At 41.3% G+C, this 26,963-nt stretch overlaps 1 long non-coding RNA gene across 2 annotated transcripts in view; it reads left to right on the forward strand.

The window, feature by feature from the left end:
* LOC107976397 (uncharacterized) overlaps positions 1-10,313 on the forward strand; it is a 45,691-nt gene extending 35,378 nt beyond the window's left edge. For both annotated transcript variants that reach the window (XR_008536930.2, XR_010159296.1), the window contains one exon: positions 10,150-10,313. This is a non-coding gene — a long non-coding RNA (uncharacterized LOC107976397). The remainder of the gene's footprint in view (positions 1-10,149) is intronic.
* Positions 10,314-26,963: the final 16,650 nt, after the last annotated feature.

Below are 26,963 nucleotides of genomic sequence, written 5' to 3' on the forward strand. Positions count from 1 at the left end.
AAGTTAGTACAGAGTTCTTATATTACCACCCTCTGCTCTTCCAGTTTCCCCTGTGTTAGCATCTTTTGTTAGTAATGGTAGATTTGTCACAATTAATCAATATTGATACATTATTATTAACCAAGGTCAATGTTTTATTCGGATCTCTTTAGTGTTTACCTAATATCCTTTTCCTGTCCCAGGATCCCATCCAAGATCCCACATTACATTTCATCATCATGTCTCCTTAGACTCCTCTTGGCTGTGATTGTTTCTCAGACTTGCTTTGTTTTTTGTGATCTTGACAGTTTTGAGGACTACTGGTTAGAATGATTCCTTTTAATTTTTTCCTTTTGCCCCTTTTGTTATTTGATTTGTGGCAGTTAATAATTGACAATAAACCACTGGGATATGCTTCTCAGACTGTGAGTAAACTTGTAAACAAACTCCTACAAATGTGAAATTTAGAACCCCTGGATTGGGAGAGCCAAGAGCATAAGCCAATACTAAATGGACCAGAGTGTGGACAGCGTTACAAGTGCTTTACTCTTTTTGTTTGTTGGTTTTTTTTGTTTGTTTGTTTGTTTGTTTTTTGAGACAGGATCTCACTCCATCGCCCAGGCTAGTGTGCAGTGGCGCAATCTCGGCTCACTGCAACCTCCACCTCCTGGATTCAAGCGATTCTCATGCTTCAGCCTCCCAAGTAGCTAGCATTACAGGCATATGCTACCATGCCCAGCTAATTTGTGTGTGTGTGTGTGTGTGTGTGTGTGTGTGTGTGTGTATTTTTAGTAGAGGCAGGGTTTCACTACATTGGCCAGACTGGTCTTGAGCTCCTGGCCTCAAGTGATCTGCCCACCTCGGCCTCCCAAAGTGCTGGGATTACAGGTGTGATCCACCATGCCTGGCTTTACTCTTCTTTTTGCTTGTACTGCTTTGCTTTTTGCTTTTGTGATTTTTCTCTTTTACCTTGGGAAATGAGATTTTTCAGCTTCTCACATCCCCCTGTGAGTCCTGTTTAGATTCAATCTCCCCTCTGTATCAAAGCCCAGTGGGACTTGACTTTGGCAAACACTTGTGCTCTTGGGGTCTTCATCTCTGCTCTGTCTTAAAATGGAGAAATGCTTTGCTAGGCTTATTCTGGTCTTTTAGCAATCCCTATTTCTGAGCTTCGAATCTTGCTATGAGGTCCTTAGGTACCAAGGTTTTGCAGCTCTTCTCTGGTATTAACATTACAAAGGCTTGTCTTTCTATTGATCAAATAAGACATGTTAATCAAGTGAAGATGCAGGCTTTTAAAAATATTTAAATAATGTCCTTGCCTTTTTCTACCAGGGCTGTCCTTGTTGATTTTTATAGTCTTTCAACATTACAATTGTAATGCTAAAAAAATTGCTGTTTCTTTCTTTTTTAAGGGATTCAATGACTTCTTTTAGATAATTCTAACTCTGTAGCTTTGTTTGCCAGAGAGTCAAATCTTGCCAAGAGTTTTGAGCTCATCCCTGTCAACTGGTTAGTTCCTAAACTGAGTAAATATTAAACTTTTTCAACAATAGTTGCTTGATCAATCCTCTTCCCTGGCTGGCGTTATTGCCTCTTGCTGCCATCTTGTCAAAACTGTTAAAGCTTTCTTGAGGAGGAGATGACATGCTTATGTCAGTTGCAGAAAAAGCAGGAGTATTTATAAATTTCTGTTAAATGTTTCCCTTTCTGGCTTTTGATGGATTCTCCTGTCTGGAACAAGCTTCTTTATGACATTGCTTAGCCTTAGCCTTTTCACTGCCTCCCTCATTCTCTTTGGCTCTTTTTTTTTTTTTTTTGAGACTGAATCTTCTCTGTTGCTCAGGCTGGAGTGCAGTGGCACAATCTTGGCTCACTGCAATCTCCGCCTCCCGGGTTCAAGCGATTCTCCTGCCTCAGTCTCCTGAGTAGCTGGGATTACAGCCACTCGCCACCATGCCCAGCTAACGTATTTTTAGTAGAGACGGGGTTTCACCATGTTGGCCAGACTGGTCTTGAATTCCTGACCTCAAGTGATCCTCCTGCCTCAGCCTCCCAAAGTGTTGGGATCACAGGCGTGAGCCACTGTGCCTGGCCTTCTTTGGTTCTTTCTTTCCCTTTCCTCATCTAGTTCCACCTTCTCCTTACTTGCTCTTCCATGCTGGGATAAGGTGTGATTAAATCAAATAAAATGAAAGTGTGGAGACCACTGTGCACTTGCAAACTTTCCAGGGAGTATTGGCTGTTTGTTAATTAAAAGAATTTCCAACCTGGGACTACATTTGGGAAAAGAGTGAAGAAGGGGAAGGGTGGGGGTTTGGTTGAGTATTTCTTTTCTTTTTCTTTTTTTTTTTTAAGACAGACTCTCGCTCTGTCGCCCAGGCTGGAGTGCAGTGGCGCTATCTCGGCTCACTGCAACCTCCTCCTCCCAGGTTCAAGCAATTCTCCTGCCTCAGACTCCCGAATAGCTGGGATTACAGGCGCCCGCCACCACGCCCAGCTAATTTTTTGTATTTTTAGTAGAGACGGAGTTTCACCGTGTTAGCCAGGATTGTCTCAACCTTCTGACCTCGTGATCCTCCCGTCTTGGCTTCCCAAAGTGCTGGGATTACAGGCGTGAGCCACCACGCCTGGCCTGGTTGAGTATTCCTAAGTGAGGAGGCTTCTGCTGTGATTTGCTTATACCAGGGGCTGGCAAACTTATTCCGTGAAGGGCCAGATGGGAACTATTTTAGGCTGGCGGGCCATACGGTCTCTGTTGCAACTACTCAGCATGGCCATTGTAACAGGAAAGCAGCCATAGACACTATGTAAATAAATGAGCACGGTTGTGTTCCAATAAAACTTTATTTATGGACACTGAAGTTTGAATTTCATACAGTTTTTTGTGTGTCATGAAATAATATTCTTCCTTTGATTTTTTTTTTCAAAAATGTAAACGCCATTCTTATTTCATGAACCACACAAAACCAGGGGGAGGGATGAACGTGGCTGGCCTGTAGGTTCTAGTTTGTGGACCCCTGGCCTGTGCCAAGAGTTCAAGATCTTTCTTATACCAACCAGTTAACCAACTACCAAACTAACAACAAACAAACCATGCGGCAGGGTTAAAGTGGTTAAAGGAGTTCAGGGAGGGTGTCTTATAGAGGATTTTGTCACTTGGGTAGATAAAGATTCCCTCTCCGGTCGGAGGGAACCCTGGCATGAAGGGACAGAGCTGTGCCACATGCCTTGGGCCTGGTAAGGCTAGAGGATGTTAGCTGGGGCCACTGACACAGGAACACAGCACCTCATGGGCACCCTTCTATTAAAAACACTACCTTTGGCCGGGCACGGTGGCTCACGCCTGTAATCCCAACACTGGGAGGCCGAGGCGGGCAGATCACCAGGTCAGGAGTTCGAGACCAGCCTGGCCAACATTGTGAAACCCTCTCTCTACTAAAAATACAAAAATTAGCTGGGTGTGGTGGTACGTGCCTGTAGTCCCAGCTACTCAGGAGGTTGAGGCGAGAGGATTGCTTGAATCTGGGAGGTGGAGGTTGCAGTGAGCCGAGACTGCACCATTGCACTCCAGCCTGGGTGACAGAGTGAAACTCTGTCTCAAAAATAAAAATAAAAATAAATTAATTAAAACACTATCTTTTATGAAGCATTCACTGTGTGCTAGCTACTTTCCTTGAAATTTCTGATTTACTCTTCACTCTCCTATCCAGAAAGTGTGCTTGTCCATCTATAAGGGATATAGAGCTGTTGAATGCCTTGCCAGAGTCACATAGCCAGTAAGTGGCAGAAGTAGGATTTGAACCCTGGCCTAGCATACCCCCTAGTTGCCTTCCTTTCCCTGCTCCATATTGCTATTTCTAGGAAAGATCACAGAAAATCAAGGCAGTTACTGTCTCTATAATCTCATTCTGTCAGGACCACCCAAAAGTAAGCTTCACCATTCCAAATAGGAAACAGCTTTTCAAAGTTGCCCAGTAGCTGTAAGGATCAGCAGTCCTTCTAAGTTGCTGACTTCCTTCACGTGTTACTTTAAGGAAGGAGGCAAAAGACATAGAATGGGAAAGAGCACTTGAGCTTGACTCCTGGCTCCTGTTTACCACCTGTGGGACCTTGACCTTGGGTGATGCATTTAACTCCATGAGGCTGTTTCCTCATCTGAAAAATGAAGAATAACTGTAACTGCCCAGCTGGGTTGTGAGAATTAAATGAAATGTGGGTGCAAGCCACCTGCATGGTGCTTGTCACAAAGGAGGTACTCAATCAATACTGACACCCTTCAAGCAGTCATTGTTTTCTCATTCATGCTATTAGCATCTGTTGAGTGGCTATTATGTGCCAGGCACCTTGAGATAAACAGATGAGTCATAGTTCCTGCCTCCAAGGAGCTGACAGTCTAACAGGCATATATACAACCAAGCTTGACAAAGTGCCACAGGAATATGTGGGGGTCACAGTGAAAGCACAAAGGAAGGACTGGATATTTCTCAGTGGATGGATGAGAGGCACAGAATAGGCTTCAGTGAGGAGGTAACAGAGTTTATATCTAGGTAACTCAAGCTGATCCTGCATGATTTCTGTGGCTGATCACTCACCAACATAAATCTTGTCTCATGGAAAAAACACAAAGAACAACAACAAAAAAAAATACAAAAAAACTTTTCCTAAAAGCACTTAAAAAATTCTATGAAAATTTTGGAAAGCAAAACAGGAAACCCAGTTATAGGCAAGGGCAAACACTCCTTGCTTTTCAAGTCTCTTTTGCTTGTTGCAGGCAATGTTTCCTGCCAGGATGTTGATCAAAGAGAGGAACAGCCTGAACGAGAGTCATTTGTTCCTCGTGAGCTTCTTTAAAAAGAATCTGATTTCATTTTTTGCACATTCTCTGTGGCTTTAGGAAACACCTCCTATAAAGATAGAAATACGCAAAAGAGGTTCGGGAAGAAGTGATTCCTTCTGGGACTAAACTGTCCATATGTGACATTGGCATACTGCCTTGAGTTTGCAGAGTAGATAACACATTACAGTGCAAGGGTGCTGGGGGCAGGCTGCCTGGGTTTGAGTTCTGGTTCTACCATTTACTAGTTATGTGACCTTATGGTTTTTGGGAGAGACGAGATGATACATGTAAAGTGATTACCATGTATCATGATAATCTGGTCCAAGAATTGTTAACATTTTCCTGTCAGTTCTAGTTTGGAGAGACTGTCTTGGATTCACCCATCCCAACCCACAGAATTCTGCAGTTGAGTGGGAAGGTCAGGAAGAAGGGGTCAGACATGGTGCCACCTCAGGCTAAGTTCATAGAAGGAGACTTTGTAATAGAACTCAAAATCAAAAAGAAGAGGGAAACTTTTATAGGGTAGTAGGTATAGGTAACCCAGAGTTAGGTTAACAGGAAAGACATATGACCTGGTGAGTGCTAATGGCAGACGACTGATCAGAAAAATGACACCTTCAGTGAAAGCCACTAGAGGAAAGGAAATACTGTGGAGATGGCCCAATTAGAGAAGTAGTAATGTTGACTCCTGGGTGGATTCCCCCTCCCAGGGGAGAGCTACAGACACCCTCTGAGTCAAAGATGAGTAAAGCCCGGGAAGTGTGAGGGGTGGGGAAACAAAGCAAATACAACTTTCACAGGTTTATTTACTTATTTATTTATTTTATTTTATTTTTTGTAAGACACAGGGTCTTGCTCTGTCACCTGGGCTGGAGTGCAGTGGCATGATCATAGTTCACTGAAGATTCAACCTCCCAGTGATCCTCCCACCTCAGCCTCCTAAGTAGCTGCGAATACAAGCACTAGCTACCATGCCTGGCTAATGAGATGGATCTTGAAAGATGTAGAGAACATTGACAGGCAGAAGTGGGGACAGCTTCCTTTTTAAGGAGAAGGGCAGTCCCAACCAAGCAGAGGGAGTAGTAGAGAGAAGGTTGGAGAGGCAGGGTGGGTGCGGCTCATGGAGACCTTCTATACTGGGCCAAGGAAGTGTCACTTGGTTTGAGGGAAATGGGAAGGCATTGAAGATTCGCAAACATGGGTGGCAGGGTGTGGGTGACATGATTCAGCTGGGACTTTCAGAGATCATTTATCAACTACATGTGGGACAAATTGTGAGGAAGAAAGAATGAGTAAGGAGAAGTTACAAAACATTTTTAATAGGGTAGGTGAGAGATCATACTATAGAATATAATTTTATTTTTTGTATTACTGAGGATGAGTTTGTCTGCAAGTAATGGAAAACATCCCAAAGAGAAGCCTACACAAAATATGGCATTATTTCTGTCTCATGTGAAGGACTGGTGTGGCAGATTTGCCAGGTCCCCCACCCCACTACCCCACCGCCATCCTTAGGAGAGCCTGCTTCCCATGTCCCGGGAGGCCATATCAGCAAGATGGAAGACAGCAAAGAGCAGACACAAGGTGTCTTTAAAGGAAGGTTCCCAGAAACTTCCATGTGATACTTCTGCCCCCATGTCATTAGTCAGAAGGTAGCAATAGGTCAGGTGTGGTGGCTCATGCCTGTAATCCCAGCAGTTTGGGAGGCCAAGGCAGGTGGATCACTTGAGGTCAGGAGTTTGAGAGCAGCTTAGCCAATATGGTGAAACGCTGTCTCTACTAAAAATATAAAAATTAGCTGGGCATGGTGGTGCACGCCTGTAATTCCAGCTACTTGGGAGGCTGAGACATGAGAATTGCTTGAACCCAGGAGCTGGAGGTTGCAGTGAGCCAAGATTGTGCCACTGCACTTCAGCCTGGGTGGCAGAGTGAGACTCTGTCTCAAAAAAAAAAAAAAAAAAAAATAGAAGAAGAAGTAGTTAGCAATAGGGCCACACCTAGCTAGCAAGGGAATCTGGAAAATGAGATTTGCTGTCTGGATTTCCATATTCCCAGCTGATAAACCAGGGATTCTGCTATGAGGGAGAAAGGAAGAATGGATATAAGGGATTTGCTGGCATTTTCTGCCATAATGTTATAAAAATCAAAGAAACAAAGATAAGAGACTATAACTTCATAATCACTGAAAATTATTCTTTGGCTCTTAATGAAAAGAAAATTTTAAGTGAAGGTTGCTTCCTAGAATCTTGCCTTAAAGCTGATTACCCTTGAGACAAAATAATCCCTCACTCCCAGATAACACTGGATTTGACTCAAGTGGCCAAGGCTATCCAAGGCGGTGAGAGGGTCAGTTTGTCCAGGTCTTCATGACCCTGCCTTAGTAACCCTCTCTGAGTTGTTTTAATAGGAAAGTAAATTCCATTATCATCAAGCATTGCTAAATTCAGGGAATTGTAAACCAACAATGTGTAAGCATTGTGAAAGCTCTGTCCTTAACAGAAGTCCAGCTTTGCAGTAATGTCCATACTCCATTTCCTTGGCTCTGAAGTCAAGCAGCCAGCTTCCTTGGTGCACATCTCATCATAGGCAGCCTGGTGCATCTCTCTCCTCTACTTTCTTCCCTGACCGCCACTGCCTGCAGAATCTTCTTAAGGCACGATTGACAACATCTGACTGTGTTCCACATGTTCTCATGGTTCTCAAATGCTCACTACCTTAAAACAATTCCTTGGCCTGGCCTCCCAGATCCTCCAAAATCTTACCCACCCTCCCAGTTCAACCAGATGTTCCTCTGAGATATGGCGATTGCATTCTGGGATTTTGGGGAAAATGGGAAGGCATTTTGTACTCTTCCTCCTTCACTCTGTGCCCTTTGCCTCTTGTTGCTATCACTAGTTGATTGGTGGTCCATTCACTTAAGTGACATATGGAGCTTTGTGCTTAAAATAGAGATGGATTTCCAACTGGAATGCTAAGAACCCCAGAGAAGAAACATGCCTGTGTTTAAATGTATGAAATTATATTTATAATGATAAGTATATACTCACTACTAGCATGAGGAAATAAATCAATGTCCCAACCAGAAAAATTTTAAATTTTGAGTATAAACAAACCATTATTTCTTTCTTAACTTTATTAAGGATAAAGCTATCTTGATTCTGTCTCATTCCAATTGATTCTCACTTATTTTAATCCAGGAAGGCTTTGGAATTTGATTGTCGTGTTCTCACTGCTCTTCCATTGCTGTTATGATTCATAAGCCACTCATTCATTCATTTACTCAACAAATACTTATTCAGTGTCACTTATGGGTTGCTGAAGATACGTTAGAAAATGTTCCAGTTTTCATGGCATTTACATTCTAGAGCAGTGGGTCTTATCCACAGACGATTTTGTCACCCCTGGGGGCTGGGGGGAAATGTGGCAATTTCTGGAGATAGTTTTGATTTTCATGAGTTGGGGAGGGGCATTACTGTCATCTAGATGGTAGAGTCCTGTGATGCTGTCAATGTAGCCCCACTTTTCCACACCCCATACTGGAGCACTGTATCCCCACCCCCACACCTCAGAACTTGATATAAGCTGCTCCTGTCCTTCTTCACTGGGTTCACAGTTAAGATGATTATCACATGATAGGCACCAAGACGCCAAGTGTCTATTCCACCTGTTCTTCAAGAGCATCCACTTCCCCAAGGGCCTCTCTGTTCCTTCTCCTGTCCCTTCGTCCCTTGGTGGTGGGGACACTGGCCTTATTTAGTGTCTGTTCTGCTCTCTTTCTCAGCACCAAGTGGCCAGACATCTCCATTATGGTGTAGCCTCTCCATTGTCCTCTTACGTCTTCTTATGTGCACCCTCTGTCCACACAGGGCCCTGCTACCCATCTTGAATCTCTGTCAGACCCATATCCTGTTGCTGGGCCCTACCCCTGCTCCCCTTTGCCCTGTTTTAGACAGAAATCCAGGAATGACCCTGATTCTGCCCATTAGTCTCACTACCTCTTTCCCATATGACTCGACAGCTTACCCCTGGGAGGAAGTAGACTTCCAAGCAAGTCCCTTCCTCTGGGGACCGCAGCTCAGGTTCCGGTTTCTTAGCTCCTCTTGGCTTCTTGCTCTTTGTTGCCCCCCTACCCCTGGCCCTTAAACTTAAAATGTGTTTTAGGCCTTCAAGCTTAGTCTATAAACCTGGTTATTTTATTTGTAAATATAGTGATTTTTATATAAAAATGAGAACAATTGCTTTTCTTGTTTGATTAGTGTTCAATCAACTTACAAACTTAAAAACATTAAATTTCTTCAAACTGACCATCTTTATACATGTAAAAAGATTTCCTAAAATATTTTTAACTATCTTTACAAATTTAATAACTTTGACTTTCTCAAACACTTCAAATGCCTGATGGGGCAACATTTACAAACAAAGCAAGAAAAATCTTTCAATATCTCAATGAACTCTTGTAATAATACTAGTTTATACATGTAGTAAATTAGATTCTTCTGAATATTCAAACACTTTTAAAGAACATATTCAATTATTCTGCAACTTTCAAGTGAAAATTACAAATTGAGTATTAGTTTATCATTCCAAAATAAAATCGTAAGGCTAATATGTCAGATAATCTTAATCATTTTAAGCTGCTTAAATAACAAAAACAAGCTGATTGCAATGATTACAAAACTTACTCCTAAAGCTTAACACAAAGTATTGATACTATGAGTTTGATTGGCTTCAACGTCCGTTTTCTACACCTTTTCCATTGAAACAAAGTTATTTTTACAAGTCAAGGGGAGCAAGAAGGTATTTCATGCAGGCTGGAGTTATTTGTATAACTGAGATACTGATGATCAGTTAGATTGTAAAACTGGGAGTTTTTCCAAGATGGTTTTATCTGAGCAACAGATTAAACACACTGAGCTTCCTTTTATAGTTGGCTTGGTTCTGCCTACTGTGTCACCAGGGAAGGAGTGTGCTATGTGTCCCCAGAGCATTTTTCAAATTTCACCCTTATCCTATTTTTATCATAACTTCTTTCACAATTTAACACATGATTTGGGTAGGTAGAATTCTGCAGACTACCTTGGCGTGTAGTCTATCTTTTTGTTAACTGAATTTTCTCTCCCTCCTCAGGTTGTAAAATTCTTTTTCTTTTGCCTTCTTAACTGTTTCATTGTTGCAGAGATTGACTAAGTCTTCATCAAATCTGTTTTTCTTTGCTTCTTGGGCACAGAGCTAGACTCCATTTCCCAGTTTCCCTTGCAGTGAGTGTGGCCATGTGACTGAATTTGGGCCAATGAAATATGAGTGGCCTGACCCCCTATCCTCTTTTGCAGGCTTGATGCAGGGCAGCAGGGCGATCTTGGAAGCTCCATATTGAAGATGGTGGAGCCACAGTTTGAAAGGAGTCTGGGTTGGAGGAGAGCTACAGGCAGATCAGGAACACCCATATTGGATTTGACCTGAGTGAAAAATAAACTGCAATCATTATGTTAAAACACTTACATATTTGGGGGGATTTTTTGTTTATCTTGTGAAAATGCTCATTAACCTCTATTGTCATAATAAAAATCCTTAAAGTTGGTGCTAAAAATAAATGCAATTTTGAAAATTCATGTGATGTTAGTTACTACTGCATATCCTGAGTCAACGCTAGAAAACATCAAGTGAAGCAGAGGGTGTATTATGGGACAGAGTCACTCTTGGATGTTGCATAAAAATCTGACTGAATTAACTCAATCTTTTTTAATAGGAACTAATGTCATGTGACTTGTGTACCTTTTTAAATAACTTTTTAAAAAAGCAACCAAGAAAACAAAAATAAGCAGCCCATTGACAATTAAATCACCTACAATATTCATCAGATTAAAATAAACCTGTTGCTCAGTTACAAATATTTGGGCTCCCATGAGCAGACAGAAATTTTCCCCCAAGGGTCCTAATAAACAGGAAATTACATGATACAATAGACTCATGTCCTTAGTAGACAAAACAATGTCAACTACCCAGACTCTCCTAAAGAAACCACACACACATGTTCAAGGGAGTAATTAAAAAATTTTAAAAACATAGGTTTCTTTTTTCTTCTAAAAAGTATACTTTTCTTTAAAATGGTAAGGGTGTATTAGTGCGACGAAGATCAATAAGGCCTCCATTTTTTTTTCTAGTTTGGTTATTTCACACTCTGCTTTTGGCATTTGAGGTTGCTAAGGTTATGGGTTTCTAAAAGTATTGTCCTTATGCACAAACGGACCTGTCATCAAACAGCTTTTGACCCTATGCAGTCAGAGTTTCCCTTTCCTTCTCCCACACCAACTAATTCTGCCATGTGTGGGTTGCAAGTGCACCAGGCAACAGTTTAATCTAAATGAAGTGATCACACATTAGATTTTGAAAATGAAACTTACTCATAAATATATTTCTTTCAAAATGAATTTTGTAAATCTTTTCCTTCCAAATTTAAAACTTAAACCTCTACTAAGTTTCCATGAAAAGAACCCATGGGAACTTAGTAGAGGTTTAAGTTTTAAATTTGGAGGGAAAAGAGTTATAAAATTCATTTTGAAAGAAATATATTTATGAGTAAGTTTCATTTTCAAAATCTAATGGTGCATGCCTATAATCCCAGCTACTCAGGAGGCTAAGGCAGGAGAATTGCTTGAACCTGGGAGGTGGAGGTTGCAGTGAGCCGAGATCACGCCACTGCACTCCAGCCTGGGAGACAGAGTGAGACTCCATCTCAGAAAAAAAAATAAAAATGAAAAACCATGGGAACAATAAATACAGACTTTAGGCAGTGCTGAAATATACGGGAGAGAGACAAAGAGGACATGGTGGATATTTAGGTAGACGTATTAGAGTAAATACTAGTAAAGCAAAATTCTTTCCATGAACTATATCTGTTAGCAAAACTCTGACTAAAAGTAAATTCCACAAATAGGGGTTTATGTTTCTCAAACAACATGAAGGTTAAAAGTACAACAATGGTGCTGATTCATCAGCTCAGTGATGTGATGCCAGAGCTAATAATTTGACAGTTCTCTTGGCCTTTCCTTATCATAACAAGATGACTGCCTCAAGAAGGCTGCTGTGGCTCCAGGCATCACACCACTTTCAAGGAAGAGGAGAAGAAGGGGGTCACACTGGGAATATTTCCCCCTTTTATCAGAAAAGCAAAAGCTTTGTGTGTGTAACTATGTCATATGTTTTTCCTAGCTGCAAGGGAGGCTGAAAAAAGCATTTTAGAATTGGAGGTAGGCAAGTGGCAATGAGAAGGTGTATCAGCCCAACAACAGTGGGTGCCACTGAGTGCATGGCTGGCAGTACTCATGCTTTGTTGATCTCATTATAATGAATTCTTGAAGCCAGATAATGTACACAACACAGCATGCTTTCTCAGCCCATGTTCATATAAGAATCATGTAGAACTTCATGTTTTAGAGGAAAATAATGCTGAACATTCCCATTAATTATGTCTTGCCATCAAGTAAGTAGTGACTATCCTTCAGGCCATCTCCTCCCTCCCTATCTCAAACACTCAAATATTCACAATTAAATTCTACTTAAACTCTCCAAGAAAACCCACCAAATTACCCATGAACTTGGATGAGGAAAATCCTCCTGGTTCCTGAACATCACATCTATTCCAAAGAAGAATCTTCAAAGTCAGCTAGCAAAGAAATTGTAGAAAGTAACACATATAAAAAAGAAAATTGATCAGGCACAGTGTCTCACTCCTGTAATTCCAATGCTGGTGGAGGCCAAGGTGGGAGGATCACTTGAGGCCAGGAGTTCCAGAGCAGCCTGGGCAACATAATGAGATCCTGTCACTGTGAACATTTTTTTGAAAAACCAAAACTTAGCTGTGCATGGTGACATGCCCTGGTAGTCCTAGCTACTTGGGAGGCTGAGGTAAGAGGATCACTTGGGCCCAGGAGTTTGAGGTTACAGTGAGCTATGATTGTGCCACAGCACTTCAGCCTGGGTGACAGAGAGAGACCCTATATCTAAAAAAAAAAAAAAAAAAAAAAAAAAAAGCAAGAAATAAAATTACACAAAAATTTTGAATGCCCAGTGTAACTTCCTAAAAGAGATCTGTGCTTTGAAACATGAAGTGATCTTTCTTACCCCTTTATACGGTGATAAATCATAGCATATCTAGAATGAGTCCAGCTGGATCACTGCTTTACCCATTATAAAGCCTCCATATTTGGGGACATTTTATAAAACAAGGAAAGCACAGCAACTTCCTGCTGAAATAGAGCAGTGGCCCACCCTCCCCACATGACCCACCGCCAGGCTTCCCCAGGCTCTGCAGCAAGGCAGCACATTATATTTAGCCATAGCTTAAATGGGTCTGGTTTACCTCTGATTCCAAGCGGCATGTGCAACAGGGTATGCTCCAAAGTAAACCGTGCTTCAGAAGAGTGGGTTTGGTTATCACAGGCTACATTCAGTTGCAATTAGCAGAATGTCTAGCAGAATTTCTCCTCTGTGATACGTGTTTATATTTAAGCAAAAGCACCAGTTACAGAGTGGCCACTGGTACCATGACATCTCTGAGTTATATCACTACTAAAGACCTGACCAGGGGTCATAGTATCCCAGCTGAGTCTGAAAGCAGGGCCCTCTGTTATGGGGCCTCTCCCACTAAAGAGGGAAAAGGGAGCCTGTACGGGGCAAAACATTTGGGCCACGTGGTGAGTTCGTACAATGAAGCCTCCTAGACCTGTGTGCTCCCCAGCTTAGATATGCCAAAGCTCTACTTCCAGGAGGAAACCTTAGGAGGGAAAGACTCTTATCTCTCAGCCTGGAATCTACTTTAAAAAGCCCACATATGTCACCATAAAAGGGGATGAAGTACTGATATATGCTACAATATGGATGAATGTTGAAAACACTATGCTAAGTGACAGAAGCCAGACACACAAGGTCATGTTATTGTATGATACCATTTGTATGAAATGTCCTCAGTAAGCAGATCTAACAGAAAGTGGATTAGTGGCTGCCAGGAACTGGAGGAAGGTGAGAATGGAGAATAACTGCTAATAGCTATGGGCTCCTTTTTTTTTTCTTAATACTTGGTGTATTTTGAATGTTTACATTTAACAAATGAAAACTATTGGCAAAAATGATTCAATAATATTTTGCTATTTACAAGGTACCTACAGGGATTCCTTTCCCAATTTTTTTCATTGTGGTATTTGCCAAAATTATTTTTATTGTGGTAAAATACACATAACATACAATTTACTAACTTAACCATTTAAGTAGACACTTCAGTGGTATTAAATACCTTTATAATGTATGTAGCCATCTCCACCTGCCATCTCCGTGTCTCTTTTCTTCTTAGAAATTGAAATTCTGTGTCCATTAAACAGTAACTCCTCATTCTTCCCTCCCCACAGCCCCTGGCAACCACAATTCAACTTTCTGTCTCACTGACTTTGACAACTCCCCTCATATAAGGAGAATCCTATGGTATATATTTATCCTTTTGTGGCTGGCTTATTTCACTTAGCATACTGGTTTCTTTTTGGAGTGAAGAAAATGTTCTGGAATTAGAAAGTGGTAATAGTTGTACAATATAGTGAATGTTCTAAAACCCACTGAAGTCTACACTTTAACGTGGTGGATTTTACACCATATGACATACCTCTCAATAAAAATGCTTTCAAAATACTCATATATGGGAGGATAATCATTGAAAAATAAATAATAAATATACAAATCCGCAAACGAGATAGATTAGCACATATTTAGTGAGGCTGAATAGGGTGGGAGAAAAACTAGTGGACTGGAAACAGGAACCTAATGACTTAAAAAGTCACTTTAGCCTCTCCTACCTCATTACAGAAACCGAAAGGTAACCTAAGGGTTTCTGTAAAGAAACACTAAGTTTCCATGTTCACAAAGAAGGAAACAACAGACTCTGGGATTTCCTTGAGGGTGGAAGGTGGGAGGAGGCAGAGGAGCAGAAAAAAAAACTATTGGGTACGAGGCTTAGTACCTGGGTGACAAAATAATCTGTACAACAAACCTCCATGACATGAGTTTACCTATATAACAAGGCTGCACATGTACCCCATACCTAGAATGAAAGTTAAAAAAAAAAAAAAGAAACACTAAGTTTCCTTCCACTTTCTGTATCTGATGATTTCAATATTTCCCTCTAGGGCCTCCTCTCCCCTGCCCGCAATGCCATGCTAGCTGACCTTGGACCTGCGACCCTTGCCTTCATCTGTGCCAAGACCTACACAAACAGTGATGAAGCATCACAGCCGGAGGTGGGAGAGCCTCCACCAGGACAGTGCTAGCATTGGAACTGGTGCTCCTTTAAGCGTTTACTGCAGTGGAAACTTGGTCTGTACCCAGAAAGGCCCAAGATGTTGCTTCTTGATGGCATACAGCTTTTAATGACAATTGGACAAATGCTACATTATTTAGCATTGAGACAAATGGAAATACGTCAGCCTCTGTAAGGGGGTGAAAATGGCTGACATTTTTGCTTATAATCTTGAACTTATTTGGGTAAACTACCTACTAATGTTTTACAGTTTTATCTTTATCTTACTGGAAGGTCTAAAGGGTTTTTGGTTATAAGTGGAAAAATGTAGAATGTCTAAAAAAAACAAAAAAGAAGGGGAAATAAGAATTTATTTTTCACTCTTAGATTGTGTGTGTGTGTGTCTGTGCGTGTTTTATTTTGTACTTTCTTCCACTTGAGTACTGCATTAGTGATCATTACGTGGGTCCAACATTAAAAAGCCCCCAAAATAAGAAGTTTTTAAATACCTTCATAACGTTGTGTAGCCATCTCTACCATCCATCTCCATATCTCTTTTCTTCTTATAAAATTAAAGCTCTGTACCCATTAAACAATAACTCCCCATTCTTCCCTCCCCCAGGCCCTGGCAACCACAATTCAACTTTCTGTCTCACTGACTTTGACTTTTTTAGGCTGAAAGTCTAAAGAACTGGGCTTTAGATTTGCATTCGACATGGGCTCTTAAATTCGTCTGTTATGTAATTCATTTGCTCATATGTTAGAAAAATTTACCATTCAGAGGCCTTTGTGAATATGTAAGAATATAATTGAAACAGAGCAAGCAACAAAGGAAAGTATGCTTAATACCCATCTGGCTACTATTCTCATTATTCACATTATTTTTTAAAGACTCTTCAAATCTTCACAACAATCCTCAAGGGCTTCCCGTCGCCTACACAGCAAAGCCCAGACTCCTTGGCATGCTATTAAGGATCATCAAGAATGAGGCTCCAGGGCGAGTGTGGGGGCTCACACCTGTAATTCCAACACTTTGGGAGGCTGAGGTTGGAGGACTGCTTGAGGCCAGGAGTTCAAGACCAGCCTGGGCAACATAGTGAAATCCCAGCTCTACAAAATTTTTTTTAAAATTAGCCAGCTGTGGAGGCGTGCACCTGTAGTCCCAGCTACTTGGGAGGCTGAGGTGGGAGGATCACTTAAGCCCCACAGGTCGAGGCTGCAGTGAGCCATGATCATGCCACTGCGCTCCAGTCTGGGCTACAGAACGAGATCTTGTCTCAAAAAAAATAAGGCTCTACTAGACCCTATTGTGTCTCTGTGTAAATTTGAAAAGATGCCCCTTTCTCTGGGTGGTTGGAGCATGGCTGATGAGCTGAGGGAGGGTTGAGTTTCACTCCCCCACAGACCGTGTGGCAGGATTCCTTGGAGCCAGTTAAAAACTGTAGTTGAGATGGTCCCAAGCCCACTTTCTGGTCTTACCTTCTGCTGTGTCCTTCTACCACTCTTCTCTGTACACGCTAGGGTTTGCCTACTTCTAGGGCTTTCCTTACACATGGAGCACCCTCCTCCATTCTCCATCAAATTCCTTCCATTCTTCAAGGCTCACTTAAACCTTCTCTCCAAAGCCTAATCATCCCTGCAGCCACACGTCCCCTATCATGATGTTCATCCCACTTTTAAATGGTCATATTCTGGTTTTTACTATAGGATGTTTGCACATCTTTCTTTCTCACCGATTATGAAGTCAGTGGTTTGAAGATTTACATTTAATTCACATCTCTAATTCTTACAAGGCCTAATAGAGAAGTGGCCCATAGCAGGTGCTTCATGTGTGTTAACTGAATAGAAATGAAGGGATAAGTGAGTATCTCATGGTAAAGCATGGAGAACCGCCTGAAACATCGAAGAAAATCTGAGACTTCTCTCCCCACTTCTAGGCAGGTGCTCTCACCATCTTTTGCTGAGATTATAGATACATGATTCCAACAAGGTGCAGCTGTATCATGCCAGGTGTGACTACTAAAAAGACTGCCTTTTCTCCAACAATGATTGAAAAAGAGGACTTCCACATGTGGGCACTGGCAGTGTTGACAGAATAAGGGAGTAACAGTCACGCATTTGATCCTTGGGCCTAGGAGAAAGAAATGTCATGTTCTTTTAATTTTCAAAATCAAGTGAAATCTGATTCCTCTCCCATCTACTAGTGTTGGCAGGTGTGCTGAACTGACTGAAGCCACTTTGGGTATTCACAATGATTGGTTCTTACTGGTAGCTATTGTGGGGGAAAGGGATAAATTCTCCTTCGCCTCCTTGATCTTTGGCTGGGTCTAAGAATTAAATTGACCCAAGACAGATTAACAGGAGAAAAGCATACACATTTCGTTAATTTTTACATGTACATGAGGGCTCTCACAAGACAGTGAAGACCTGAAGAAATGGACAAAACAGGAAGATTTTATGCCTTTTAGATAAAAACAAAAACAAAATTGATACATTCATGAAGAAATGAGAAAGGGCAGTGAATCATGGGGAATTGTTAGGAGATATGTTTTAGGGGGGAGTATAAAACATTGGAAGATAGCTATTTTAGTAAGTTTATTTCTACAGATCCATCTCAGTGTCAATTCCCAGTCTCTGGTGCTAAGGGTTATTTTTTTTGTCCTGGTACAGGGAAAGCATCTTTCGCAAAGGAGTTTTTATGGCTAGCTACCTATAGGAAAGGGCAAGTCTGTAGCCTTTTCTGCAACTACTGTTTCTCAAGTGCTTTCAGCTCGAAGTAATCAATATGCCAAATGATACGGTTAGGCTTTGTGTTCCCACCCAAATCTCATCTTGAATTGTAATCCCCAGGTGTTGAGGGAGAGACCTGGTGGGAGAACCTCATTTTTTTCTCAGTTTATCAGATGACAAGTACATCACTGCCTGGGCCAGGCACATCTTTGTAGGACTGCTATTATTTGAACACATAAATTCATGGCTGAGTGCAGTGACTCACGCCTATAACCCCAGCACTTTGGGAGGCAGAGGCAAGAGGATCATTTGAGGCTGGGAGTTCAAGACCAGCCCAGGAAACATAGCGAGACCCTATCTCTACAAAATAAGTTAATTAATTAAAACACATAAGTGACAGTTTAATTAAAGAAAAATTAACTATTACTTAGTAATAACACTGCAGTTCCGAGAAAAACATTACTCAGGCTGATCGCTGCCTTCACTGAGCCATCCGACTTGGCTCCAAATGACTTCTGATCATTCCAAGAAATCAAATTTACTTTCAAAAACAACGATTTGCAATAATTTGCCATTACTGAGGATCTTCAAAGTAATGCAATGCATTTTATAATGCAATCTTCAATTTAAGTATAAATGGCTAACATAAAATTACAATAACTTTAATTCAATGAGCTTGGTTAGATCAGGAAAGCATTTGTATTACTATGGCAAGAATAATACAATTATTTTTATTTTTCATCAGTTTCTTGTTTCCCAAACAAGTATGTAAACACAGACATATGTTAGTATATAAGTTTGATCCTTATGAATGTAACTTTTATGCTTTTATTAATTTTTAAATATGTGTGTTCAATTCAGTTAAATAATTATTAAATTTAAAGAGAAGAAATGTGAAAAAATAACTTGAAAATATTTCAAGCAAATGTAACATTGTTAAAATAAATATATAATTTTGCAAGATGACCAGCTTGAAAGGGACAATAAATACTTGTTTTAATGTGTGAATTCTAAGTCACTTATAAGTGTATCAGTTTATAAGCACAGCATCTAAATTCCATAAAAAATTCAGTTGAAAGAATGAATTAATGACTTCCTACAAAAATAGATTCAACAATGCCTCTGATTTTCACAATATAGTTTTCACAATGCTTTCATGCAGATTGTGTCATTTATTTGGCCACCTCTGGGGTAGGCTTTATTTTTCTCTAGTAGATGTGAGAGTCAGATTCAAAGAGACCCAAAGCCACTCTGACTTCAAGTGCCAGGGTTTGGGAGGTGCTAACCTTATTTCTTCACTAACCTAAAAATATTTTTTTAATATCGCCAAATTGATCTACAGGTTCAATGCAATCCCTATCTAAATCCTAGCTGCCTTTTTGCAGATATGAACAAGCTGGTCCTAAAATTCACATGATAATTCAAGGGACCCAGAATGGCCAATATGATCTTGGAAAAGAACAGGGTTGGAGGATTCCCACTTTCCTATTTCATAACTTACTACAAAACTATAGTACTCATGACAGTGTGGTATTGGCCTAAGAACAGATGCACAGATCATTAGAATAGACCCGAGAGCCTAGAAATAAACTGTGACATTCACAGTCAATTGATTTTTGACAAGGGTGCCATGACAATTCACTGGGAGAAAAATGGTCTTTTCTACCAATAGTCCTGGGACAACTGGATAACCACATGCAAAAGAGTGAGGTTGGTTGGACTCCTACCTTATACCATATACAAAACTTAACTAAAAAAAAAATGAATCAAACCCCTAAATGTATAATCTAAAATTATAAAAGTCTTTGAAGAAAACATAGGTATAAATCCCCTTAACCTTGGATTGCCAATGGGTTCTTAGATCTGTCACCTAGAGCATAAGGAACAAAAGACAAAATAGAAGAAACGTTTAGGAGCATTTCTTCAACAGTATTAATTCGCCTGTTCATTATTTCCACCTTAAATACCAGCTCAGGTGTGTTAAAGCAATGCTTTAGTTAGCATCTATAGGGCATAGGGACCTATGAGGTCAATATCACCCAGTGAGCCATGCTGCTTCTCTGGCCATGCCAAACCCACGTGCCCTACAGAGACCAAGCCCTGGCAGGCCTGTTTCTGATGGTGGTGTCATAGTGTCCTGTCTGATGGGTCTTCTAGGTATCACCCTTCTGGGCTCCAGCAATAACCCTCCCACCCCATTGGGCGAAGCTTCTGAAGGACTTGGCCAACATTTGGTGGATGAAAAAATGATCAGTGTCAGCCAGGACTACATTTCTTATGAACTAAAACTTTACAGCATTGTGCTATTTCCACACTAGTTCTTGTTTGTTTGTTTGTTTTTTTCTAATTAGTGTTTTTCCGACGCCTGTTCTTCCTTCACTCTGTTGTGTGAGCAGGAAGCTGAGTCGGGCAACCTGAAGGAAGGCCTTCTTCCTGTCTCAAGTGCTGGCAGGGAGGAAAGACTTGTTCCCAGTTCCTGAGTGCTGTGGGGTCCCCAAAGGAGAGGCTGTGTGAAAAACACTGCCTGGTAATTGATCTCCCAGATGCTCCTCTGGCTCAGGAAAGAAGGCTGCTCAGGGCCTCATCACTCTGCTGAGAGGCAGCTGTACGTTTGCTGGTCCTTCCTGTCTGGTGAAGGGAGAAAGAAGGAAGGAAGGAAGGAGCAACTGTTCTCTTTCCCTCCAATAGCACCAAAGCCCATGACACGCAGGACTTTCCCCCGAAGTCCAGAGTGACTCAACTTCAGGTGTCAAATGCGTTGATCTAATGGTGTTTGTTAATTTCAAATGCTTTAGACAAATGATGATGGAGAGAGGAATAATTTTCTCATAATAAAATTGATTAGAAATGTAATAGTCTAAAACACAATGCAAGTGTTTATAAAATAGCAGCCATTGAGAGCTTGGGACACCAGTGGTGTTTGCTATCGTGCTGGAGCAGACACATCTGGATTTGATACCTTGCAGTTGGACCACTTATTTCCATACAACTGAGCAATTTTCTTAACCTTGCTGAGCCTCAATGTCTTTGTCTGTAAAATGGAAATAATATTGCCGCCTCCTAAGTTTGCTATTATATTATAAAGATTAACCAAAACTTTTTATGAAAGCACCTTACATGGGGTCTGGCACACATTAGGTACTCAATAAATAACAACTCACACATAGTGCTACCTATAGACTTAGCCCTTCACATATATCAATTTATTTAATTCTCATGAGAACTCAGTAAGGAAGGTAAGGTTATGATCCCCATTGTACAGATGAGGAAACTAAGCCACAAAAGGGTTAAAGAAGTATGCTCAAGGTCACGCTGCCTTCAGTGGAAGTCAGGATTTGAGTCCATGCCAACTGGCCCAAGACTTTGTGATCCTAATCATTTGTACTTGTATTCCTCTAATACATGTTTTCTTTCTAACGTTCATCTGTGCCCCAGTGACTACAAAATGCAAATAATGCAAATTTTCAGGCCCCTTCAAGAAATAAAAAGCAGATGCTTGCTCAGGGAGCATGACTTTTCTCTCACATGTTCTATAAACCCAACAACATGTCACAGCATATTGCAACAGCAGGGGCACCAGGACTAGTGGTTATTCTGGTCAGCGTGTATCTGGCAAAGTCAGATGGCCAAGGTCAAGATGACATATACCTCTTGTTTTCCTGTTCCGGAGCTCCAGACTCTGCCTTTTTCCCTGCCCCTCCCTGCCTCCATCCCTGTTCCAGGCAGCTGTCTCACAAAACATATCCCTTAGTTGCAAAAGATATGGTAGCATGTGCATGGCTCCATTCAGACTCATCAGCAAGAGAGACATTATTATGGACAAAGAATACCATGTTATTATTATTATTATTATTATTATTATTATTATTGAGACAAGGTCTTGCTCTGGCACCCAAGCTGGAGTGCAGTGGTGCGATCTTGGCTCACTGCAACCTTGACTTCCCAGGCTCAAGCAATCCTCCTACCTCAGCCTCCTGAGTAGCTGGGACCAAAGGCATACGCTGCCGCGCCTGGCTAATTTTTGTAGTTTTTGTAGAGATGGGGTTTCACCATGTTGCCCAGGCTGGTCTTGAATTCCTGGGCTCAAGAGATCTGTCCACCTCAACCTCCCAAAGTGCTGAGATTACAGCCGTGAGCCACAGCACCCGGCCAAGAATACCATTATTATAGTAATAAATGGACCTCCCTTTCCTGACCTTCACCCCTGCTTAGGAAGAAGGGTTTCAGTAAGATCTGCTCCACCACATCATCTTCTGGTTCTCTGTAATTTTATTTTTCTGTGTGTGCCACTCTATCATAATTTTTGTTTTTGTAACTTGGCATTTGTGTCTGTGATTTACGAAGTGCAAAGGAAGACGCTGGTGCTTGTTCCAAGTTTACTTAATAACCATTACAATCCAGTGGAGTTAAACCAGGAATGGGTTTAGGAACTCAAAAGATAGCACATTTGAGTATCCCTGCCTCTGTTTCCCAAATTATGTGTTATGAAAAAACTTCCTCCTGCATAAACTGTCATTATAGCAAATTATCCTAATAAAGAAATCTGCTGGGCAGGTGAGGGTGGTTCTGAAGCAAGATATATCAAAATTCGGCAGGGCTGAATTGTTATCAGCAACAATAAACTCCTAAAATTTTATTGTGAAAAGAATTCCACAGTCTGAAATTTAATGGTATAAAATAATAACTCACAGTTCACATAACAACTGGTAATAGCTAAGCATTTCAAATATTGTATATAAAAGAAAGTAACTCTAATGAAAAATTCTGATTAATGCCAATTTTGAGTCTAATAAAGTTCCTTTGCCAGGCGCCTATGTTATTAAATCTTAACTCATGAGCCTTTGGCTTTGAATTTTTTTTTCCCTATTTATACTCTTATAAGGGCATTATGAGAGCAGGGAAGCTCCATCATTGCTGCCTAAAATCTTTTAGCTCCCCAGTCTTGGTTTGGTTTCTGGGGCTGTGCCTCTGTGATTGTTTGCCCAACCTCCTTGTAGGCTCTTTGTTGTATTGCAGTATGATTTACTCTGCACCATCATGATGGGACCGGATTTACTAAAGTGCCAAAATCCATCTTCTCTGAAATGCCCTAATGGATATCAGTGGGAATTTCTCCATTTCTTTAAAATGCATTAAAAAGCACTTGCAGCCGGGCACGGTGGCTCACGCCTGTAATCCCAGCACTTTGGGAGGCCGAGGCAGGACAGATCACCTGAGGTCAGGAGTTTGAGACCAGCCTGGCCAACATAGTGATACTTTGTCTCTACTAAAAATACAAAAATTTGCCGGGTGTGGTGGTGTGCGCCTGTAGTCCCAGCTACTCGGGAGGCTGAGGCAGGAGAATTGCTTGAACCCTGGCGGAAGAGGTTGCAGTGAGCTGAGATCGCACCACTGCACTCCAGCCTGGCAACAGAGTGAGACTCTGTCTCAAAAAAAAAAAAAAAAAAAAAAAAAAAAAAAAAAAAGCCCTTGCAGGATCCAGCAGAACTCCTCATGATAGTGTCCCAAATTGATTCCAATGCATTGGTCAGTAGCGTGAGGTGAGCATTTGCTTTTATGTAGAGCAACACACAGGGCTCTACAGATAAGGTAAGCATCAGATCCAAAGTTTAAAATATCCTTCATGTGTTGCTGATCTCATGCCAAAAGTGAATTGTCATAAATCATTTTAGGAATAGAAAATAAAAGAATATATTTTTACTTTTGAATCATGTTTGTGGATTCTTTTCAAAGAACTTTTCCCCAGTAAATAGTTGTTGACTTCACTCACAAAGCGATTCTCCATTCAAATGTAATTTGAGCTAGACTTGGTCTTTCTTCTATTTGGACTTAACAAACCTATTTCTTCATTTCTAGAGCTGAGAATCAAGAGAAACTTTTTTTTCCTGTTATCCTTAAAGCTGGAGCTCAAAGATTATCTTCTGTCTATAAGATCCTAAACCCTGATGGCAAGGTGTGGTGATGTGTTGGGGAGACTGAGGTAGGAGGACCAATGACCAAATAGGTCCAAGTTGTCCAATAGGCATGTCTGAACTGAACTATGGTTTTCAGGAAGCACTACTGGGAGTAAATGAGATTTACTTACATCTTGGAGGAAACTCACTATTTCTCTGCTTCATGTAGTGGGGGAAAAGTCCCCTGAGCAAGTCCCAGGGAGATTGCCTATGAATAAAATATTCTCACTTTAGTATGTAAAGTCAATGCTGTGTCCTTTAGCTGCCCTTTAAAGGATTTCCTGGTTCTTGGCACTACTCCAGGTCATTCAAACTACTGTGTAAGTGCTGCACATGTAGCCTTTGGTGGTGGTTAGATAAAGGTTCAACTGCTTTTCAGACTTTGCTGACTGTGTGAGTTGGAGCAAGTTTTTTCACATCAGCAATTTCAGTGTCCTCTTCTGTGCACTCAGAATGATGAGTTCGTACCTACAAGCCTCACAGGTTAGTTGTGTGGATCCATGAGACACTGTGTGAGGGACACACACCACCTGTCAGTCTTGTAGCCCACCTTATTCCACCTGCAAGTATGTTATGTTTGGAGTCCAGATGGAATAACGCTGATTCACCAAAGGGTTAAACTGGTGTTGATAACACCCATGCCAGTACTCAGTGAATTCCCTGCTTTTGCTAAGTTTACAACAGAGGCAAAAGCCAGGCAGAATGTCCCTTTCTGAACTACAAGAGGCTACGGATGGTTCATAACTGTATTCCCCTCTGCCCCAGCCTCTCTCTCCCACCCAGGCTGAGCACGGTTGGAAAAGCAGTTCAGAATTCTGAGAGGTGTCCACTTCATCCTTTGCCTAACCTGTTTGGGTGGCTGTGTTGAGCCATCAGAGCCTCCCTCTTCATTTCCACATCCTCCTTCCTGCAGAGTGGAGCTGGTGCCGGTTCAGGCTCTGTGGAGGAAGCTGATGGGACAGAGCTGCAGGAAGGGGAGCCCTGGGTTTGTTCCCCAGAACCTCGGGAGTGCTCACTGTGCCCCGCATGCTTGGCTAAGGGCATGCTGACCTCATCTCAAGTCATTCTCTCAAGAACCCTATGAGGAAGGCAGGGTCAGTCCCCTGTGACTCAGAAAGCTTTGGTAATTCTTTTACTGTCTATGGCAAATAATGGCAGAACTAGGTTCCAGGCCTGAGCCAGCTGCTTCCAGGAGTCAGCACTCAACTGAACAGCTGGAGGAATCCAACAGGGAATCCTGTCCCCAGGGTTTCCCTCTGCTGCACTCTTTGCTGTAGTCCTCAGCTTGTGTCTCTCGAAGTACTCTGCATGTTGTATTTTTATTATTTGTTGTATTTTGTCTCAAAACCATCTTATTGATCTTTGGACAACCAGAATCTAGGCACATTATCAGAGTTATTTGGAGAGCTTATACAAATAAATTTTTCCTTTGAGTTAGAAGAATAAGGCTGGAGAACAAAATCATGCAGCCCCATTCCCCTCCCTGCGGATGCACTGAGAAACAGCATCGTTGAAGGTCCTGCCCAGACAACTGGAAAATAAATCTTCTGGGCCCAGGGTTCCAGAGTCACAGTCCTGGGTCTTTCCTCTTCCCACCCTGCAAATGGATGCCCAGGGTGGCAACTTTTGACGTTGACTCAGTGGAAGAAGAGAAATAGACCAAAGTGTTAGCAATGGTCATCCCTTTGATACTAAGCATAGTTTGTAACCAACTAAACATAAACATTTATAAAAATAAAATTTAAAAAATTAAGTTATTAATTTGGGCTCCCATCAGCTGTTTCCATTAATTAGTGGGGACATTTGAGCACTTGAAAATTTTGCCAGTGTTTCCTAAGTTGCCTCCACAATTGAAGTGAAGTAGGAGGTTGATCAAATTTTCTGTATAACAGGAATATGGAGGCTAAGAACCTCTTCTAGAATGTTCAGTGAAGAGTCTAGGTTTTGGAGCCTGAGATCTCTAGAGTACAAACTCTATATTGATTATGGCATGATAACCACACACACACACACACGCACACACACATTCTACTGTAAGAGCAATAGCTGTTCATTGCAAAATTTTGGAAAATATAGAATTAGGAAGAAAAAGAAATCATCCAGATTTTTACCATCCTGAGACAGATACTGTTATCAGTTAAGGAATTTCCTTTCAGTGTTTGCATATATATTAAAATGAAATATGGATTATACTGCAGACATTGCCTTGCAGTCAGATGACACAATATTTCAAGGATGCTGCTCTGGGAAACTAAAGCTCATCTGCAGCAGACATAATACAGATGTGCTACAGTATTAGCTGGGGAGCTTGATCCTTGGGCACTTGGACAAAGAGAATGGAAAGCTTAAGCATGCAGTCAAGGGCTTTAATTCCAGTCTAAACAAGAGCTTTCCTGGGTGACTTCACATTTATGGTGTAACTCAAGCTCCCTAACAATGATTTCAAGCTACTGTCAGAAGGGCAGGAGCTGACCCAGCAAAGCATAGAGAACTCCAGGGAATATATAATGACAAACATTTTAGCTAATACTGATCCACTGGAAAATCAGATTCCTTCCTGCCAGACGCTCAAATGAAGGCTGCAAATGCTCTTCTGACTGACAGATTTAGTCTTTTAGCACTCAGGGCTGTGTTGAGAAAAATTAAATGTTATGTGGTTTGGAACTTGTGTCTATAAAATGCACACTGTTGACAATGGTTTCTCCCCACAGTCTACAGAAATAAATTTGTACAAAGAAGTAGCTGGTCTAGTTTATTAAGTGTAAGATTGGAAGCCAGAAGCTCAAATCAGCCTAAGAATCAGGCTGACATATTATCAAGTCTCACCTGGTCATTTCTCAATACCCTTCCCAGGAAAGCTGTAAGGGTTGCTAAAGTGACCAATTGTGGGTGGTTTGGCTTTAGGAAGGTGAAGTTTAGGGGCTCCATCTCTTATTGCATGAATTCTTCAAGACTGTTTCCAGATGGTGTGTGGTTTTGCACTAACACAAGAGCTTGACAGATGAAGTTCATGGCTGGGCAATATGGAGGTGGTTTTGGCCAAGGCATAAGTCATAAGACAGTTATGGTTTAGCTCAGCAATGCTCAGCTTTCTGGAGCCTTTCTTTGAGAAATGTGTACTTAGTGTTATCTCAGGGAGGGTTTGTATCAACAAAAAGCCTTTTTTAGCAATAGCCCAAAA

Source organism: Pan troglodytes, chromosome 7 (assembly GCF_028858775.2).
Source record: "Pan troglodytes isolate AG18354 chromosome 7, NHGRI_mPanTro3-v2.0_pri, whole genome shotgun sequence".
In the NCBI taxonomy this organism is placed as follows: domain Eukaryota; kingdom Metazoa; phylum Chordata; class Mammalia; order Primates; family Hominidae; genus Pan; species Pan troglodytes.